Below are 23,140 nucleotides of genomic sequence, written 5' to 3'. Positions count from 1 at the left end.
GAGGCACGATCAAACCCAAATAGACACGACCGACTCCCAATGGGGCATAACCGGGCCCTAATATGCTGCCCTATTCCCCAGTTTCAAACCTAGTATAAGGTGGCACAATGGTAAAAAATGAACGTCTGAGGTAAGAATGAGACAAGTAGGAAGGTTTTGGCATTATTTTGGGGCTCGACTTTGGATTCCCTTATTGAGAACGCGAATTACACAATGAAGTTTTCATCATCGAGTGTGCTGGACCAAGTGCCTAAGTCTTACGGGTGTTCAAAAATGGGGTGTCTATAGTTGCCCCTCTTTGACAGAGCTTGAAGTCATAAAATGATGTGAGTGAATGCCAGAGCCCAGAGACAACCCATTTGATGCGGCCGTAAGACTTGGGCAAGAAAATAAACCAAAATACAAATACCAAAGGTTGAATCCGAAGGTTGCCTATGTACCCCTTTGCAAGGAATCAAACCTGTATAGTTCAGGGGCAAAATGCAAAATGACAAGTAGAAATCATACCTTATGATCATGCAATGGAATAATGCAATGAAACACTCATATATATGTTAACAAGCAATGAAACAATGTAACAAGCGATAAAAAGAATACAACACTTGAACAAAAGCATAAATTCAAGAAAAACAAACTAAGCCATGTATCACACGAAAAGAAGTAAATAAATAAACACGTCTCACGTGAAAGGGCAAAGAGAGTACAAACCGAACTATGTCTCACACAGAGAGGATGTAAGGAAAAAAATGCAAACCTAACTACAACTCATGTAGGAAGGGTGAAAAAGATACAAGCCAGACTATGTCGCATGTAGAGAGGGCGAAAAGTTCCAAGCCAAACTATGTCTCACACAGAGAGGGCGGAGGTGGTGTGAACCCTAGGCGTACCTGATGTTTTAACCGAGGAACTTGAGATCTTAACGCGTCACACGTGAAAAGAGGAAAAATGGTGTAAACAAATAGGTGCACCTACCATTCTTAACCAAGGTAAACAATCCTTATGCGTCGCACGCCAGAGGAGGAAAAGGTGGTGTGAACAAACAGGCGCACCTTCGGATTCAACCTTTGGTATTTTTCATGAGTTCGAATACCAAATACCAAAGGTTGCCTACTCGGACTCGCCTTTTTCTCGCGCCCCCGCCTTTCAGAAAGGGTTTGAAATGAAACGCCTTAAAGTTGGGACTCTCGCGGTTCTGAATCTAGTCTCACAAGTGCAATGTGACACTGATAAACACCAAAGAGTCTAATCCGACAAATCTTTTTTTGGAAAATCGATTTTAAATCAAATAATGCCAAAATTGGAGTGCTTTGCCAGGTACAGAGTTGCCACCTAAATATTTTTTTTTTTGGAAAATTTAGGAAACCCAGACTCGTGCTAAAGGCCACGTGTCCATCATCACCAAAGTTGCCTCTGCTTGGGAACTTAGGTATGAGAGGGAAAGGTCCTGAAATGAGCACCCTCGCTTGCCCAATCAAAGATCGGCCTCTACTAATCATGATATGATGTTTTATAAACATTATGTGTTCTTATTCTGAATATTAAACTAGCTTTACTGTGTGACGCGCACAAGGCAAGTATAGACTAAAATTGCAAGAATTAGAACAATTCAACTCATGTTTGTTTTCGAAAATGGTTTGAATTTGCTACCCTCAAGTGGGCTTAAAGATGCGGTTTTGCCACCAAACAAGATGGGTTAAAGACATGATTTTGCCACATCAAAATGGGCTTAAAACTCATACTCATTGAATTGTTCCAATTCAAATAACAAGCCTTCATCCACGGGCATTCATGCAGTTTAACAAGCAAGCACATAGCCTCATGGCAAGCATGCTAAACATGGCAATATGGCAATCACACTCATGCAAGTATACTAAAGCATAAAGCTCACTGAGTACTCCAAGCCAAAATAAAACTAGTTAGAAAAGATACATGATCCTAACTATACAATATGCCTAATGCAACACATGCAATATGAAATTAATAGGCTCGGCTACTAATATGGCATTTGATTTGATTCAATTTGATAACATGCTTTGAAACACGTATTCAAATAAGTATTGAAATAACAATGCAGTTTGAATGATGCGCCGAGCCTCGGTGCATGCAAGACAAATGAATGAATTCAATCATGCAAGCATAAGGTTTGCTAATTGAAAATGTCCCTAATCTAACCATCGAAAATGATTAAATAAAATGGAGAAAGATGCGGGGTTGGAAGACATACATGCACGGACACACATTTATTACAACATTATGCCCTCACGAAGGAGGGTCCGAATGAAAAGGCTAAGCTAAGCTAATTAAACTAATCTAATTAAGCTAATTAGACTAATTATTACAAATCAAATGAATAACTAGCAAACTAATTACTAATTATTACAACACTTTAACTAATTAGCAACTAATTAATTAAAACGACGCACACTAATTAAAACATGCAATGCATTAAACTATGCTGCTATTGCTCCGCCTTGGGAAGCAGAAGATGCATGCACTCGATTTTCGCCCCGAAAAGCCCTCCGTTTTGCTCTCAAAAGACTCTGTCTGCAGGGTTGAGCACATTTTAGGATCTTTCTGCTTCAACTTACCAAATCTTTGCTGAGGATTGCATCAGTGGCCTGCTGGCCATCTGCCGGCCAAAAGTGTGCCTTGCCGGCCATAAATGAGGCACTGCCGGCCATGGATGGGGCACTGCTGGTCACTGATGCTCTGAGTCATCACACTGCAATAGAGCACAAACAGAGCAAAAGAAAGGTTTTTCCAAAGCTTTATTTGTACTGTGCCCCTCCTTATCATCTCAAAACCTCAAAGGAGTGGCACACTTGGATCCAAAACCACCAACCAAGCATTTTCAATGCATGATGGCCAAGGAACCAAAGAGTACAATTTCATTGTATGCAAAAACAAGACTCAAGACCATCACCCTATCATGTGTGATCAAGGGCAATGGAGACCAAGGGGATTGGCTCATTTCATCACTTTGAGTATGAAATGCTCCAATCTTCCTTGTGTTTAATATAATGTCCGATTGAACACATGCAATGCAACACAATATGATTATCTTGCTCAAGTTTTACTTATCACTTTTGTTTACTCATTTTAATTACCAAATCATTCTTTAATTGATTAGTCCAAAAGGTGTATGTCCTCTAATTGAGAATGGGCTTAAACCACAAGTGCCTTGAGCATGAAAGAGCCCTCATGCCGTTGATAATGAACTTCTGGAGGAATTAAACCATTAAGCATGAATGTCTCCATTTCCCACTCAAACCAACAAAGGGGTTCAAAGCCACTTTCAAAATAAATGAAAGAGTGAAGAATAGAGGGAAATTGCAGATATTTCAGTGCTGAAATGGAGTGCAAAATGATACTAAAACATGCAAGCAACTCATGCAATTCATGTTTAAAAGCCTAAAACATTAAGCTAGTGAAGCCCTTTACACTACAACTATGCAAAAGACCTCTCATACAACACAAACAGCCTAAAATAGAGGCAAAGCAGCCCAAATCAGAGGTAGAAACATGCTGGAAATAGGCTAAGATAAGCTACAAAAACATGCTAACTTATGAGGCAACTAGGCATGCAAGCAAGACAACAAGGAGGGGAGGCCAACTCCTCCAATTTTGGACCTCAAAACAAGGTTTTTACCACTGAAAATCCTCTAAAATTCCATAGTTAAAAGGCCACAAAAAGTTGATTTAAAAGCTTTGAAAAGAGGCACAAAAGCTTAACAAACTAAGTAGCAAAATGGTGAACCACCCCTTAACTCCAAAAGGCCTTAAACTGCCATTTTTAAACCATAAAAACAAAGTTTTTTGGAGTTCAAAACCAGCTCAAAAACAGTGTAAAAAGCTGGCAAAAAAAGTAGGCACAATAAGCTTAAACAAGGCAAGTTAATACCTTTGAAGCAAAGAGCAATTCAGCCCCAAACTCAAGCTCAAATCCCCTTCCAAGACTCAAATAAAGCTCCAAGGGACCTCAGCTCAAAGGCGAGAGTGTTTGATCAAGGGTCTATGTGCAAACGCGTAGAGAAAACTAATTATAAGGCACAAAATAAGAAGAGAGAGAGAGAATTCTATAGAGAGAGAGAGAATTTTTGTCTAAACTGTCTAACCCTCCAAAATGGGGGAGAACATTCCCTATATATAGAAAAACAAGATTTGAGCTTGTATTCATCCCTCCATACACGTGTATAGAGATGCACTTCAGTGAGCAATAGCTGGCACAGCTGGCAAACAAATATCTGAAAAAAAAGACAAATGGCCGTCGGTCACCACTGGTAGCCGACCGGCCACCACTTATGGCCGACAGGCACAGGTCATGGCCGATAGGCTGTGGGGTTAGCTGACAGGCCACCCTCTCCTCCAGACTTGAAACAACAAGCTCTTGGTCCACAACCAGGCACAAAACAGATAGGTTTAGAGGCTCAAAGACAAGGCGTTCCATCGAGGACTTCGAGCGCTCAAAATGAACACAAAAAACGAACACAAACAAGGACAATTATCGAGTGTTCAAAAGATGATGTCTAAGTCTTGAGTATGGTAAAAAATGGGGTGTTTACAACGGGGCAGTTCGGTCAAACCACACACCCCAGTTAATTTAAACACAAATCAACCCCCATTTCACACACACAAGGCCAAAACTCTCTCTCCTCTCTCTCTAACCTCCCTCTCTCTCTAGATTTCCCCTTTCCTTGAGTTACCCAATAATCCTTGCAAATTTTTTCCTTAAAACCCTTTCAAATCTCTATGTTTTGAACCGAACAAAATTTGATTTGGTGGAGTTTGAGGGGTAGGGGAGGAGCTAACCGGGGGAGAGACAGAGTGAGGCAGCGCTCACCTCCCGAGGAGTCTTTTGAGGAGTACACAACCTCCGAGGAGGAGGGAAAGGCGGTCACATACGGTCTAGCAGTCCCAATGATGACAGTGACGCACCTCCTTCGCAGCCGAGGAGGAAGAGAGGGAGGATGGGTTACTGGTTTTTCTTTTGCTTTTGTAGTTAGGAACTATAACTTTAGATAGACCTATGTATTTTGTGTTTGAAGACTTTTCTTTTGTTTTTGGTCTTTGTAAATAATGATCAACGTTGGACCCACCAGTTTATAAAAAGACAATTTTTTGCAGTGATTTCTCGCATGATATGTGATGAATGAATGACACTTGCATGATACTTTTGTACAAGACTTTTAACAACTATGAATACTTGCTCTTGATTTGATTCTTGAATCGGATAATAACTTACAACCAGTCAAAATATAAAATACAACTCGATAACATGAAAACAAAATGAGAACAACTCGAAAAATACTAAAAAAAACACTTGGTATAAATAAAACAGGACTCAAAATACAGCCATAGTATGCCGAAACAGAAGCCAGCCTTTTCTGCAACTACATTAACCTAGGCCAGCATCTAGACCCGGCTGGGCTTCAATGACGCACGACTGGGCAAAAAAATGAGGTTGGTTAGTGTTGTCCAGCTGTCATGCACTGTTCCTTCTCAAAGTCTATAAAAGGTGCTCCCAAGTTGTTTTCCTGGCAGAACAACAAGTCCTTGGTATTTTTCTTTTAAGATGGAGACTCTTCTTAACAATAGGCTCCGAGACTAGATAGCCACTTTGGACGACTCGGAAAAGGTGAACTTTCGTGGTTTTGGCCTAAACTCTATTTTTTCTCTGAGCCATACTTTGCTTTGTTTTTCGTTCCTCCATGCTGCTGCTCGATGTTGGAACCCGATCACACATGTGTTTCGCTTTGGATCACAACAGATGTGTTCGACGATCGAAGAATTTCAAGCATTGATGGAATCCCAGCGTAACGAAGAAATTACGCCTTAGCCTCGTTTTGGCCTTGGCCATGCCCAGGCTTTGGGATGGATATGTGGGTTTTCAACACATGAGGCTTGGTCCTTGGCCCATGATGGGGAGCTAGACATCCCCGGCTTAGTTCATCGATTTTTCGCTATTGGAAATAGGGATGACCTTCTCTAGCGAGGTTATCGGCAACATGCTCTCTGTTTATGTTTGCTTGCGCAATTCCTCCTTGCCCCTAGTTTTAGCGGAGCCAGCATTCTGTTGATCAAAGTGGCCAAGTGTCTGAAAGAAAATAAGAGTTGCATGGGCCTGGCCTTGGCTGAAACCTTGATGGGTTTGGATGCCTTTCATCAGCGAGAGACTACCCGCTTTGCAGGGAGTCTGTTACTTCTTCAGGTATTGCCTTCCACCCTTATAATTCATAATTCTCATATAACTCAACACTTAATCTCTATTTCCTCTCGAAACCCTTTTCTTGGTTTTCTCTCAGCGTATATCTCTCTATTCTTTAATCTCTCTTATTGTTCATCCCTTCCAAGGTATGGTTTACGGATAAATTGCAAGGAGTGGACCCTTGTCCTGAGTACTCGGCTAGAGCTTACTTTTTTCGCCAACAGCTAGTGGATTTCTCTTCAGAAGGGTTGGGGTGTGATTGGATGCGCAACAGATTTTCAACTGACATAACTTGGCGTTGCCTCTAGCTAACTTTGACTAAGATGAGCTACAACATGTCCCGTCAACCGGGTATACAGTTGATTGGCCTCACACACTGCGTGTTCTATTTTCCCTTTCGGTTCAGATGCTCGTTTGGGCATGAGTAGACACGTCCAGATGAGGAGGTGGAATACCCGGCTTCATTTTCCATTCGTGGTTCACACTTGCCTCGATACCTTACTACTTGGAGGACGAGGGAGCTTCTGGCCCCTACCCCTAGCTTCAGTTAAGCCCTTTTTGGAGAGTGTTTAGCTTGGCTTGAGGACGAAGAACAATTTGGGCCATCTTTAGCTGTAGAAACTTCCACGAGTGCAAGCAGAAGACATAGAGCTACCTGACTTGGTTGTGCCCCTAGTTTTACTGCTTTGATCTTTCTTTTCAAGTTGTATGATGTAAAAGTAACTTTGATCTAAATCAAAGAGTTGAAGAATGTACTTGTGTTGAAATCAATAAATGAAAGTTGCGAGTACTAAAAATTTTCCTTTTGGTCCCAAAATGGTCCAAGTTGTAAAAGGGTAAAATTTTGAGAAAAAAAGCTTTTATTAAAACTTCTCAAAACCGTCTCCGCAAATAGTCATTACCTGACACACTCAAAACCCATCCTCGAGATGTACAACCCTGAATCAACAAATCACGACTGCCCATAACCGCATCCATTATACCGGCCCTTCTACCAACATAAAGATTACACAACTGCGCTAACCGATAATGGAAAAAGATGGCCTGATCAAATATGAATGAATAAGAAAGTTGAATTGGAGATAGTTACGGCCGGACTTCGGGATGAAGTTGTCTACATATCCCAAAAATGGGAATCAGGCCTTAAATAGTTCGGTTTAGGTTCACTCAAGTATTAACTCTCTCATTTTGTGCTCTAACTTTTGCCAAAGTTGCCCTTTAGGGTTTTCAACCTTGCGAGCTCAGTTTTTCTCTATTTCTAATTTTTTATGCTCTAACTTTTTCCTAGGTTGCCTTTTCGAGTTTTTGGCCTAGTGAGCCTCTTAGGGGTAATATTTCTTCAACTTGTCGATATTGATCAGTTGTGAAAACTCCAAGCCATCCAAGTCCATGAGAATAATCGTCCCTCCTGACCAGATTGACTTGATGATATAGGGACCAGTCCAATTGGGTTTGAACTTGCCCCTAGGGTCATGGATGGGAGTCTGGTTGTCTTTTAGTACCATGTCTCCCTCCTTGAGATTTCTGGACTTAACTTTCTTCTTAAAAGCCCTGGAAATTCGGCGTTGGTAGCCCTAGACATGATACAATGCTCTCAGTCTTCTCTCATCAAACAACATTAACTCTTGGAACCTACTCTGCTGCCAATCTGCCTATGCTATCTGACACTCGGCACTTCAATTTCAATTGGCAAAACAACCTCCATCTCATAGATAAGAGAATAGGGGGTTGCCCCTGTAGATGTTTGAGTTGAGGTTCTGTAGCCCCAGAGAGCAAAAGGAAGTTTATCCAGCCAGTCCTTGTAGATCTCGATCATTTTTCGGAAGATATTCTTGATATTTTTGTTCATGGCCTCAACAGCTCTATTGGTCTGCGGTCTGTATGCTGATGACTTGTGGAAAGCCACGTTATATTTCTCAAGAAGATCCAGTACGTTTTTCTTGAAGTGTGAGCCATTATCAAAAATGATCTTGTTCGGAACCCAATATCGGTAGATGATGTTGTTCTTGTAGACGCGCCCTAGGGCTTCATGCTACAGTTCGGACTCAAATGTCACGGTTCTTAATCTGATCTCACAATGTGCGATGTGAGATTGATAAATCACCAAAGAGTCCAAATCCAGCAAATCATTTCAGAAAATTGATTTTTGTAAAGAAGTGCCAAACATGGACTGCTTTGCCAGATACAGAGTCGCCACCTAAATATTTTATTTTGGGGAAATTTAGGAAACCCTGACTCGTGCCTAAGGCCACGTGTCTGTCATCACCAAAGTTGCCTCGGCTCGGGAACTTGGGTACGATTGGGGAAGGTCATCTATGAGCACCCCCGCTCGCCCGATCAAAGATCGGTCTATACTAAGCATGATATTTTGTTTTTGAAAACACATGTGTTCTTATTCTAATTATTAGCTAGAATTACTATGTGATGTGCACAACACAAAAGTATAGACTAGATCGCCTAATTTGGAACAAAACATTGCATATTCGTCTGTTTGAAAACGGTTTGAAGTTTGCTACTCGCAAGTAGGCTAAATCGAAGATTTCAATGAATTGTTCCAATTCAAGTAATCTAACCTCCACCCACAGACATTCAGGTAGTTAAATCAAATAAGCAGTTAGCCTCATGGCAAGCACGCTAACATGGCAATCAATAACACACATGCAGTATGCTAAAGCATAAACACTCACAGTGTACTCCGAGCCAAAATAAAGAACTAGTTAGTAATCAATGCATGATCCTAGTTCATTTTAAGATGGCTAATGCAACATATGCAAAATGCAACTAGAAATAGGCTCGGCTATTCTAGAATGTCATGTGAAAATGCAACTTGATACATGTATTCAAATAGGAATTGAAATACAATGCAGTTAGCATGATGCGCCGAGCCCGGTGCATGCAATACAGATGAATGAATGCAAACATGCAAAGCATAAGTATGCTAATTGAAATATGCCCTAAAACTAACCATCCAAAGCAGGTAAGTAAAAGGGAGAAAGACGTGGGGTTGGAAGACATTCACACACTCACGCACACTTATTACAAAATTTGCCCTCTCGACGGAGGATCCGAATGAATAATACAAACCGACTAATTAACTAACTAACAAGCTAATTAATTATTACATAACCGAATGAATAACTAGCTACAACTAATTATTACAAAACTATAACTAATTAACAAATTAATTAATTAAATTACAAAACCGAAATGCTAACTAGCAAGTAAGCAATTAAACAATGTTGCCTCGACAAGTTGAAGAAGGTGAACATGCATGCTCGGTTCCCATCCCGGTAAGCTCTCCGGTTGCTCTTTAGAGGTTCTGTCTGCAGGGTGTCCTTAAGAACTAGCTGCTGGATCTTACCAAAACCATGCTGAGGAGTGTATCAGTGGCCTGCCGGCCATGGGGAGCTGCTGCTGACCACCTGTCGGCCAAGGATGAGGAGGTGCCAGCCATTTGTAGGGCACTGCCAGCCACTGATGTGCTGTGACACCAAGTTGCAGCAGAGCACAACAAAGAGAAAAGGGAGGGTCTTCCAAGGGTATGTATGCACTATGCCACTCCATATCACCTCAAAACATCAAGAGGGAGGCATAGTTGAATCCATGACCATCAATTATGCATCCCAATGCATGATGGCCAAAGATCCAACTTGTGCCCATCAATATGAAATGAATGCACAAATAAACACATAAAGCCTAAAACTCTATCATGGATAATCAAGAGCGTCGGCGATCGAGAATTGAGACACATTTCATCACTTGAAGTATGAAACGTTCCTCGTTTCTCGTTTTCGGATTAACACTTAATCCAAACAACAATGCAACACAAGCATGGCAAACATGCAATGGAGCTATATGGCATACTCAATGCTCAATGCTAAGAACTAGATGGCATGCTCAAAGCATGGTGATCATAAGGTTCTAAGTATAATGTAATGCATGCATGTACAATGCGATGCAACAAGGGTAACAACATGGCATGCAACAAGTATGCAACTATGTACCAATGCATGTAACAACATGTGATCATGGCATAAAATGTACTACCCTAAACATGCAAGCTATCATGCACAACATGTTAAAAGGGCAAAGAATGCCAATGTTAGCAAAGAGGATAACACCATAAGCATGCATCACAATGCTCAAACACTCGAACCAGCCCAAGACAGAGTTGCATCATGCCTAAAACAGTGGCAAAACATGTTAAGATAGAAGCTCAAGGGACTATACAAACATGCATGCACATTAGCCCAAGCCTAAGGCACAAAACACAACTCTCTAAACATGAGCGATGAGCGACAATCATGATAATTTGGCAATGAGGTAAGCTCTGAAATCTCATGTAAATTGATGCCAAATCAACTAAATGATGCAAGTAAAGCATGTTAAGAGGCTCAAAACTCAAAGCTAACAAAGGGACTTAAGCCAAGGCCATTCAAGGCAAGCCCCGAAGGACTAAGGAGACCTAAAACAGTCCCAAGGCAGGTCCAAACAAGACCAAAAATGAGTTCGAAGCTAGCCAACACAAGCTAGAACAAAAGGCCAAAAACAATGGAGCATGCAAGGCTACAAAAGAGGCAATGCACTACACCTATTGAAACCAAACATGGCATGACTTGGACAGCATAAAACAGAGTTACATCATGGTATAACAAGACCAAAAATGCACTGATATGATGACCCAAAGGCCTAGGCTTAATGGCATGCACAATGATCCATTCATGAGGCATAAAACACAAACTCTTCAAGGCATTCAAAGCATGTCAAATGCAAGTGTATGACCACATTTCATGGACTGAAATAACATTTGAAATGATGGCAAAGCATGCAAACATCACATGTATGGCATGGTAGGGGCCTCAAAACCCAAGGCCAGCCTAAGCATTTACACTATAGCTATACAAAACACAAGTGATATGGCCATGGCAGCCCAAAATAGTCCTAGGAAAGCCCAAAACAAGAATAAAATCATGCTGGAGAAAAGCCAAAATATGCTAGGATGATGAGTCAAAACATCATGCACATAAAGCTAGTAAGCAAGATTTGTTCTACAAGTATATGGAGCATGCAAAGGATGACCAAACCAGCTATGGACATAGTCATGACATGGCAAAACATCACCAAAAACATGCTGAAATGGACTCAACATAAGCTAGGATGACATGCTAAAGCAAGAAGCATACAAGACTAGTTTATGGAATTTACACTACAAGTGTATCATACATGCATGGAGTGACAAAACTAACCCAAAACAGATCTAAGGCATGGTAAAACATCACTAAAAACCTACTGAAATGGAGCCAACACATGCAAGAAAGACATGCTACTTTGATGAGCCTCACATGGGGTTACACTACACATGTAAGATGCAAGCAAAATATGACCAAACCAGCCATGGAAAGACTTAAGGCAGGTCCTAAAAGTCACAAAAAAGGGCCTGAACCAAGCCTCGAAAATACGGAGAGGCATGCTGCTTTGGAAGGCCAAAAACTCAAGCAAACAAGAATCAAAAGAGAGGGGGCTACCCCCTCTGATTTGAGGCCTCAAAACCACATGCCTACCACTGAAAATCCACTGGATTTCAGTGGCTAGAAGGCAAAACCAAGGCTAGCTCGAAGGCCTTAAGGCATGGCTCAAAACAAGGCTAAACGAAGCAAACAAGAGAGTTGAAGACCCTCAACAGCACAAAGACCTTAAACAACTACCAAAAGCACTTAAATATAAGACTTTTTTCAGTTGAAATCATGGCCTAAAACAATATGCAAGAATGGCCAAAATGAGATACAAAAAAGTGCTAAAATGGGGAAAAAGCTCACCATTGAAGTTCAACTTCGAAAACAGCAACCTCAAGGGCCAAAAACTCACTTTCAGAACTCAAGAAACCTTCCCAAGAACCTCAGTCCAATGGTAGTGGTGTATCTCTATGTGTTGTAGTGTAAAAGTGCAAGAAAAATGGACTAAAACACAACAATATAGAGAGAGAGTAAGAAATATATAGAGAGAGAGCTATAACTCTTCTAAAATGGCTGAACCCCTTCTAAGGAGAGAGGGCCTCTCCTTATATAGAGGAAAAACAATGCAAAGCTTCTTCAAGAAGCTTCGCAAGAGCTTCATCCCTCCGTACACATGTATGGAGGGGAGATGAAAGGATTCCAGCTGACTCAAAAGATCTGGAGTGAAACCAACTGAGACAGGGGGTCTGCCGGCCATTAGTGATGGCCGACAGTGGCTCATTGATGGCCGGCAGCAACAAAGGCATGGCCGACAGTGCTAGACCATGGCCGACAGTGCACCAAGAAAATCATTCTGAAAAGACCATGTCATGGTCCAAGAATGGGGCAAAAAGGATACAGGGTTTGGAAAGCTCAAACCTGTGGCGTTCCGCCGCGAAAGTCGAATATCCGACGAGCAATCGGGCTAGAGGCTGGATGTACCTGCAAGCACAACTGAGTCTCAAGAACGGTCAAAAATGGGTTGTCTACAATTCTTAATGAACTTAGCCACATGTGATGCTTTCAGCACAGAATAGGATTGGGCCTCCACCCATTTAGTAAAGTAGTCGATTGCTACCAGAATGAACACATGCCCATTTGATCCCTTTGGCATGACTGCACCGATAACATCAATTCCCTAGACTGAGAAAGGCCAGGGTGAAGTCATATTGTAGAGCTTAGACGGTGGTATGCTCATACGATTGGCATGAATTTGACATTTATGGCATCGCCGAACAAAACCAATATAATCCTTTTCCATGGTTGACCAGTAGTAGCCTTGTCTAAGGATTTTCCAAGCCAATATCACACCGTTCATGTGTGCTCCACACTCTCCCCTGTGAATTTCCTCCATAAGACGTTTTGCTTCTTTTTCTTCAATACATAGCTTATGCATTCCTAGATGGCCTCTTTTGTATAATTTGCCCCACAAATGATAAATTGGACAGCCAGATGCCGTGTTCCCGTTTGTCCTTGGCAGTTGCCCCTGGTGGATACGTCTCTTTTTCCAGAAAGTTCCAAATATCGTAATACCAGGGGTTTTGCTTCATCTATTGCGGCGACGATCTAGTAAGCAGGTGTATACTTCTTCTTAATAATGATTGGACGCATCTTTATTCCCAGTGGGATGTCTACCATAGAAGATAGAGTTACTAATGCATCAGTGAACTGGTTGCTCTCTCTCAACAAATGTGTAAACGTCAGTTTTTCCCTAGGAATCAGAATATCCAAGGCCTGATGATACATCTTCATGTTCTCTTTTTTGACCTTCCAATCCCCATTAGCTTAAGAGACAACCAAATTCGAATATCTGATGACGTCTAACCTTTTTGCCCCTAGTTCTAGGGCAGCTTCCAAACCAGCAATGCACGCCTCATATTTTGCTTCATTGTTGGACACTCTGAATCGGAATTTGAACGCTAAGGGTATATGAGAATCATCGGGTGTTATGAGAAACACACCTATCCCATAACCGTACAGATTAGCCACCTCGTCAAAGTACATCGTCTACGTTTCCTCTTCTACATGCAGAATGCCCTCATCTGGGAACAAGTATTCTACTACTTCATTTCCTTCTACTGGATGATCTGCCAGGAATTCCGCCACAACTCTCCCTTTATCTGACTTGCGTGTAACATATTTGAGATCAAATTCGAAGAGAAGAAGCAACCAATAAGCTAGCCTACTCGTAAGTACTGGTTTCTCGAAGAGATATTTAATGGGATCTAATCTAGAAACTAGGATTACAGAATGAGCTAACAAGTAGTGTCTCAACTTGCTGGTAGCCCACACCAAGGCTAGACAAGCTTTCTCCAGGGGAGTGTAATGGGTCTCGTAGTCTTGTATCTTTTTTCTCAAGTAGTAAATGCCCTTCTCCACTTTGGCTTCAGATTCTTGAGCTAGCATGCACCCCATAGTCGAATTCGTCACTGGCAGGTACAAGATCAATGGTTTCCCCAGTTCTGCTGGTGATAACACAGGCAAATTTTGCAAATACTGCTTAACCTGCTCAAAGGCAAACTGACAGCGATCGTCCCATTGAAATTTCTTTCCTTTCTTCAGGAGACCAAATAATGGTTCACAAGTCAAGGTTAATTTAGAAATAAACTGTCTTATGAATTGCATTTTACCTAGCAAGCCGCGCACCTCCTTTTCAGTCCTCGGTGGTGGCATTTCTAAGATGTCCTTGATTTTGGAAGGATATACTTCAATTCTCCTCTGTGTGATTAGGAAACCTAGCATCTTCCCTGTCATTACCCCAAAGGTGCATTTTTGCGGGTTTAACCTCAATCTGTATTCCCTGATCCATTGAAAGAATTTTTCCAGTGCAGTGTAGTGGCCTTCTCACTCTTTGGATTTGACAATCATGTCATCCACACACAGCTCAACCTCTTTGTGGATCATGTCATGCAGAATGGTACTTGCGACCCTCTGGTAGGTAGCCCTAATGTTCTTAAACCCAAATGGCACGGCTCGGTAGTAGTAGGTGCCCCATAGAGTAGTGAAAGCGGTCTTCTCCCTATCCTTGGGTGCCATTAGAATCTGGTTATACCCGGAAAACCCATCCATGAAGGATAACAGTGCAAAGCTGGCGGTGAAGTCTACCAACTCGTTTATGTGTCGCAAAGGGAAGCCATCCTTTGGACTGGCCTTATTTAGATCCTTGAAGTTGACACAAACTCTGATTTTACCATCCTTCTTTGGAACTAAAACAATATTGGCCAACCACGTCGGATACTCAGATAAAAACAAGAACCCTGCCTCAATCTGTTTGGTAACTTCTTTCTTGATCTTCAAAACCCAATCTCGGCTGACTCTGTGCAGCTTCTGCTTAACTAGTCAGGCCTTGGGGTCAAGAGGGATCCAGTGTTGTACAATCTCAGGATCGATTCTAGGCATGTCTTCATAGAACCACGTGAAAATATCTTTGAAATTTTTTAATAAAGAGATTAAATGCTCGCGCTCCTCCGAAGACAATGTAGACCTGATTTGGACCAAGCGAGGATCCTTCTCAGTACCCACGTTAATTGATACGATTTCATCTGTACAGGGCTTAATGCCTCTCTCATCCTCATGATCAACCAAATTTTTCAAAACCTGAGGAATTTCTTCCTCTTTGTTTAAAGTCAAAATTTTGAAAACCAAGATCATTACAACAAATCGAAGGCACAGAAAAGTAGGCAAAGTTCACAACATTCTCATTCAAAAGGTCTAGATCCTCAGTTACAATGGACTTAAAAGAAAAGCTAAAAGACAACTTGGACAGGACCTTGGTATCCGGGTTACCACTCTTGGAAGTACCAGACTTAGAGGAACTCAAATTTGACTCCGATTCCACAAACTCACTGGAATCTGATCCGGACTCACTATCTGATCCAGAACTGTTGATGACGCCTTTCTTGAACCTCCAGACTCGGCGTGGAGCTTCAGATGCATCCACGATGAGACTAGTGAAATCTGTTGCCGGTATATCCCCGATCATTGAGATGGTAAAACTATCTCCCAAGTTAACTGACTCAGCTCTAGTAGTAGAACTCCTCAATAGGTCAGTTAGTGCTTTTCCTAATAGCTCTTCTTCTTCAATATCCAGGCTTGCCATCCTGCCTTGATCTGTGTTAGGGCTCAGGTCTGCTTGTTCATCCTCTTCTTTAGGTAACTGGTGCCCCGAAGAAGATCTTGAACCCTGGATACCTTGTTTTTGTCTTCTAATCATTCCAAGGCTTTGGAAAGCTACAAAACGGGAAGTCTTCACATTGGCGGACAAAACGTTTGTTCAAGGTCCTTTGTGTTGGTTTGTGAACTAACTCGTATTGCCTTCTAGTCCTCTTTGCTTTTAGTCTTCCTCGCAACTCCTCCTTATTTCTTTGCCAATCTGCAGCTGTAGGTTTGCATCCCAGCCCAAAAGCGTGGGGGTTGTGACTCATCTCCTTGACAACAGTACCTCCCTACTTGCCACTTCTGCCCAGTCTTGATCCCAAAATATGCCCCTGTTTGTTTATTATGTAGATGGACTGAGCGCTCACGTAATTCCCATCGTCCTCTGCCATGATTGTTTGGACCAGCTATGCCTCTACCAGAGAGAAGCCAGAAAGGAACACATCTTTTTCCCCATGTATGATTTCCAATAATGGCGCGGTAGTTCCCTGAGGAGGATAGATCGCAGAATTGCCATACATAGTAGCAATCCCGTCTTTAAAGGGGTACTTTACCAACTGATGGACAGTTGATGACACTGCTTTCATGTGATGCAGCCAGGGCCTTCCCAGTAACGTGGCCGGTACATCCATTACATGGAATTCCACCTTATGTTTGGATGAGCCGATGAGGATATGGCTCTTGAACGTTCCCATAACATCCCAGCTCGTACTGTCACAAGCCCGGACGGTCTGAGTCATAGGTGTAAAGTCAGCCAGCCTCAAACCGGTGGCGTAGGCAATCCTCACTGGACATACATTGATTGCCGATCTGGTATCTACTAACATCACCAGAATCCACTTTTTCTGACTTTCCAGGGTTACATATAAGGGTCAGTTGTGGTTGGCACCCTCAGGTGGTAACTCCTTATCTATAAAAGATATCACCAGCGTAACGTCCCCAAATGTAAGCAACAATACCAATTGGTCAGCAGTGGTGTTGATAAGCAGTTTGGTCCGGTTCATTACCTCTAACAGTGCTTGCCTATGATCCCAAGAAGCCATTATTAGCCCCCAGATTGATATGTCTGCTTGAATCTTCTTGAGCTATTTCATGACCAGGTTTTCTTCAGCATCCTTTTCTTTTGATCTTTTAATCTCTTTGTCAGTAGACTCCGGCAAATCTAAGGCCGTATTTTTGAAATACCGACCGCTCCGGGTCATGTGGTTAATCTCGTCAGTATACCAGGTGTCATCCGGGGTGTCAACTTTCCATCATTCGTCAGTGTACGCATGACTTAGGTCGCTGTCTTCCAACCACTCTCTTGTAGTCATGGCTGGGTTAGCATCAGGTTTTATCTGGAGCATGTTAACATCACGCGTCCCATCATCATACCATTCTTCCTCCACCACAGTCTTGGTTTCTGAATCCCGATATTTCTACTATTCTTCTTCCACCACAGTCTTGGTTTCTGAATCCCAATATTTCTTGAGCTTTCTTAACATCCTTTTCCCGTCATTGGGCTCCCATTTGACCTTTTTGGTAGTTTGCACATCACTTACCATTGTCTCAGGTTCTTCTTTCCCTTTTCCTTTTACCTGCTCCAGAGCTATCTTTGTCTGGATCTCTTCTATCATTTCCCTTTGAAATTGTTCCAGTGCCCATTCTCTCTCAGTCAGGGGTGCAACCTCAGCCTTGCCATTAGCACCATTTTCCTCTTCCTTCCTAGTCTCTCCTATTTGTTTCTCAGCATCTGACTCCTCCTCACTCAACCACCAGTTGCTTGTTTCTAGTTGGCTTGTATCCCACCATCCCAAATGTACATTGCTTGTATCCTCTTCTTTAAAGAAGTAGAGGTTGTCTAGATCCTCTTCCAGCTCGGCCAGGTCTTCTTCTCATTCAGCCAAGTCATTTTGGCCTTGTTCTGGCCAATCATTCTAATTTTGCCCTAGTTGGTCCTCCCCAATAGCGTTAATGCTGAGGAAGTCTGGCAATATGACTACTGGCTTTGGCTGACCGACGACCACGATATATAAACTGGGGTCGTACTCCTCTACGAGTGAAGCCCCTTTCTCTATGACTTGGGCATAAGGAAAACCCTTATCTAGTGCACTCTCTTTCTTTTCCGCTTCTACTGCCATGGATTCGGGTTGGGTTTGTGGTGTTAAATCTAGCATGCACATGTATGTGCCTTCTGGAATAATCACCTCTGGCTTGGGTAGATAGGATGGGGTAATGTATATGTTGTGGTTAAAGGAAGGCAGTAGTGTATGTATTTGGTTAATGTTTCTGGGTGAGGGGACTTGGTTATGTAGAGGAAGTGGGTTGGTGGTTACGTTCGATTTGGCAGGTGGAGCAATGACTTTGTTCTCAATGATATCCTAGATCTCATGACTTAAGCGATAGCACAAGTCCATAGGGTGGTTGTGTTGTTGGTGAAAGAGACAGTATTGGGTCGGGTCATGTCTAGGTGACAGTGGGTTAGGGAGGGGTCGCGGATCAAGCAGCTTGAGATGCCCCCTTTACATTAACATTTTCAGGGCGCGGGCTGGGTTCATATGGAGAGGGTAAAGATTCTTCGATTTCGGGGTGGGCCGGTGTAGCTCGACTTTTTCGCGCTCTTTTCGAAAGACGAATAAGCCCTATAGTTTAGACTCCCGTGGTTCTAAATCTGATCTCACAAGTGCAATGTGAAATAGATAAATACCAAAGAGTCCAAATCTGGCAAATCTTTTGCAAAATAGATTTTGAATTAAATTGCAAAAAATAGACTGCTTTTTCAGATACAGAGTTGCCACCTAAATATTTTTGGAAAATTTAGAAAACCCATGACTTGTTCCAAAGGCCACGTGTCCGTCATCACCAAGATTGTCTCGGCTCGTGAACTTAGGTACGAGAGGGGAAGGTCATGAATTGAGCACCCTACTTGCTCGATCAAAGATCGGCCTCTACTAGTCATGATGTGAATCTTGTTTACATTATATTCTCTTGTTCCGATTTATTAGACTAACTTACTATGTGATGCACATACACACAAGTATAGACTAATTTGCAAAAATTGGAACACTTGATTTCATGTCTGTTTTGAAAAAGAGTTTGTAAATGTGCCTCTTGAAAAAGTGGGCTTAAATGTACATGAATTAAACCATTCCAATTCAAGCAACTAGCCTTCATCCGCAGGCATTCAAACAGTTTATCAGATAAGCACTTAGCCTCATGGTGAACATACTTTGATATGGCAACAATCACACTCATGCAATTATGCTAAACCAAATAAAAGCTTATCTAGTACTCCAAGCCAAAAAAGATGACAGAGTTAGAAAAATGCTTGATCCTAACTATGCAATATGACTAATGCAACATATGCGATATGCAATTACTAAACTCAACTACTAGGTACATGAATCAATTTGATAGCATGCGGTCTGAGCACGTATTCAGAGAAGCGTTTAAACTAACAATGTAAGTTAGAATGATGAACCGAACTTAATGTATGCAATACAAGTGGATGCAAGGCATGAGAGATGCTAAACAAAACACGATGTCCTAAACTAACCATCATGAGGTAGTAAATAAAAAGGAGAAAGATGTGGGGTTGGAAGACATACACATTATTACAAACTTGTGCGCTTACACAAGAGGGTCCAAATAAACAAACTAGCTAAACTAATTAACTAGCTATTACAAAACAAATTAAACCATGCTAGCTTAATTATTAAAACAACAAATTAAATAACAAGTCTAGCTAACTAATTATTTATAAGACAAAATTAACTAGTTATAACTAATTAATTATAACAAATATCTAAGCTAAGAAGTTATATTAAATAGCCTCGAGAAGTGAGGAGTGCTCATGCATGCACGCGGATTTCTACCTGAAAAGCACACTGTTCTGCTGCCAGAATATTTCTGTTGAACAGTAGAACCTCTTTCACCTCAGCCACTGCTCTGTTTTGTTTCAAAAACATTGCTGCTTAATTTTACAAAAGTGGCCAGCAGGCCAGAAGTGGTGGCCTGCCGGCCACAAATGATAGCCTGCCGTCCAGAAATAGTGGCTTGCCGCCCACTGATGCTTGATTCCTCCTGCTGCAACAAAAAGCATACAGAGCACAAACAGGGTATTCTTCAAGGTATGTTTGTACAACTTACCCCTCCTTATTAACAATCAACTCAAAGGAGTAGTAAATTTGATTCACAAACCATCAATCGATGCAATTTCATTGCGTGATGGCCTATGAACCAAAGTGTACAAGTTCAATGAATGTAACAAATAAAGGCACTCAAACCCCCTTCCTATCATGGATTGATGAAGGGAAGTGGTCGACATTGACTCTTGAACCGTTTTCATTACTAACAAGTATGAAATGATTCAAGACTCAAGGGTTCAATTAACGTCCGATTGAACCCAAACCAAGTTATTTATCTTGCATCACTTTTAGTCCTCATTTTATTACTCCATTTTAATTACCAACGATCCTTAGTAAATTAAGTCCAAATGTGAGCTTTAAGTCTTCTAATGAAAAGAAGCATCAAACCAAGAGTTGTTTTAGGCATGAGAGAAGTGTCATGCCATTGGTAATAAACCCCCAAAGTGATTAAACCATTAAGCACAAGACCTCAATCTCAAGCTTTAAACAAGCAACTAGTTTGAACTAATTTTCAAAACAAAGCAAAAGCCAAGAAAGGAGGGAGGCTGCAGAAGTGATTAGGAGTGAAAACAAGTATGGAAAGGTATAAACAAATAGTCCTAAAACATACTGGAATTAAGGAAAAAATAGCTAGAACAATAAGCTAAAACATGGAGCAATGTAAGCTAGTAAACAAACACAAGGAGGGGAGGCTACCCCCTCCATTTTTGAAACTTCAAAACAACATTTTAGCCACTGAAAAAGTTCTGAAAATCAGTGTTTAAAAGCTCAAAAAAAAACATAGTGTAAAGGCGGGAAACACAAGGGTAAAGGCTAAAGAAGCAAGGTGGAAAGAAAGGTAAACCACCCCTTCACCATTTAAGGCCTTAAACCACAAGTTTCAGCCCAAAATTACAGAGCTTATACAGTCCAAAAATAGTAGAAAAACAAGAGGAAAAATAGCAAATAATGCAAGGAAACAAATCAAGCTTTATATCTCTTGAAGATAAGAACACTTCTACGCAACAATTCAACAAATACACATCCTCAAGAGCTCAAAGTAGGCTCAAAAGTACCTCAACTCAAAGATGGCAAGGTTTGGTTTAGAGTGTATAGGCTAAGGTTCAATAACTAGCAAGAGAAAAAGAGAGAAAGAAGTGTAGAGAGAGAAAATATTTTGCTCCAAAATTTTCTCACCGTCAAAGCAAGAGGGGAGGTCCTCTATTTATAGACAAACACCAAACTCCCTCAGAAATATCAATACATACATGTGTAGGCAAGTACATGCATCAGTGACAACAGTTGGCACAACTGGTAAAAAATATCTGCAAAACACACTTGTGGCCGGCAGACCACTAATTCTGGTCGGCCGGCCACATAAGTGGCTGGCAGCCAAAATCAGTGGCTGGCAGCCAAAGGTGGTGGCCGACAGGTCCCAAGATTTTTTAGGCTTAAAGAATTAGGGTTTTGGTGCAAAAACAAGGCACAAGGTTTTCAGGGTTTTGAGGCTTAGAGCCGTGGCATTCCGCTGAGGACATTTGAGCACTTAACAAGCATATACAACTCATCATTGGGTGTGCAAGTGGTGACGTCCAGGTCGTAAGGACGGTCACAAATGGGGTGTCTATCGTTGCCCCTCTTTGACAGAACTTGGAGTCATGAAATGACGTGACTGAATGTCAAAGCCTGAAGACGACCCATTTTGACAAGGCCGTAAGACTTGGACAAACAATCAAGACAAAATTAAATGGTTGTGCCTGTAGGCTGCCTACATATCCCTTTGCAAGGAATCAAACCAGCGTAGTTCTGGGGCAAAATGCAAATGATATGCACAAAGTACTTCGAAGCTGGACTCATATGCTTCATGAAATTGAATGTAACGACCCCAAAATGCGTATAAGAAGTCATCCTTATTTAACTAGGGGATAATGTGTTTTAATTTAATTATATCTATTGGAATTGAAGAACTATCTATTGAGTTATGACTTTAAAACTGGAATTGACGACCTTTACGAGTTCAGAAATCAAAATTGAGTACTTGGGTATGTTATTGGGAATTTTTAGAACTATTTAGGAAAATTAATTGGAAATCTAATTCGTCTGATTCATTAATGCATGTTTGGGTGGTTAACTTTGTGCTGCAAATTGAGGGCCTTAGAGACTTCAGAAACCAGAACAGGGGTTATATTTATGGTCAGTATAATTTTTCCAGTCATCTGGAAAGTTTAACTGAAATTTAATTTTGTGCGATTTGTAAGGTTGTGTTGGGCCCTCCTTATTTGTGATAAAGCTTATATAATTAAATATATAGGTGTGTATGAGTTATATAAGTGGTGAACTCATCTTTTTGGAGTCAAAAAACAAAATATCTAAAGAGAGAGAGAGGAAACCGTGAAAGGGAGAGAGGGAAGAGAGGCAACTTTCCCAACATCCATGGAGGCTTTGAAGATGATTGAAGAGAATTGAAGGAAAAGAAAGAAGATCACCCATGGAACTTGGGGGAAATTGAAGAGAGCTAAGAGATAGACAAAGATTGAGTTAGGTATGATAATCTATCTTGAAACCTTGTGTTTAAAGTATCAATTTGGTAAAATCATAAAGATCTTGGGAGATTTAAACCCATTTGGGGTTAAGGTTTATCTATGTATTTACTTGAGCTAATTTGAGGAATTAGAAATTGAGTTCTCTAATTTTGTTTATGAGTGGAGCTCAAGCTCGTGAATATCATGAAATAAACTTTAGATTATGCAAGAATCATGTGAATTTGTGGGTTGTGTTTTTAAGAACCTTGAAGATCATGAAAGATTAAGCATTAATCTTGAACTTTGAGACAAAGATTGAATTGTTTGAAATGAAATTACACTTGGTTGATGTTAGTTTATCATGTTATAGGGAAATTTTACATGTTTTGAGTGATTTATGTTAAGAACCAAGCTTAGAAATGGAAAGATCAAGTGTTAGAGCAAAAAAACCATTTTTGGATTGTTTGGTTATGCCCAGACCGCACGAGCGGCCAAGGGCACCGCACGAGCGGAGCATGAAGAAAAAAGAAGGGTTTCATTCTGCTTTTGGGCGCTCGAGCGGCTGGGTTTCTCCGCTCGAGCGGAATTGGGCCGCACGAGCGGTCTAATTGGGCGCACGTGCGGCCGATCCTGTTTCAGCTTATACCTTGTAACTTTGAA

Source organism: Camellia sinensis, chromosome 2 (genome assembly GCF_055761805.1).
Source record: "Camellia sinensis isolate YWXY chromosome 2, ASM5576180v1, whole genome shotgun sequence".
Classification (NCBI taxonomy): Eukaryota; Viridiplantae; Streptophyta; class Magnoliopsida; order Ericales; family Theaceae; genus Camellia; species Camellia sinensis.
This window is presented reverse-complemented; position numbering follows the sequence as displayed.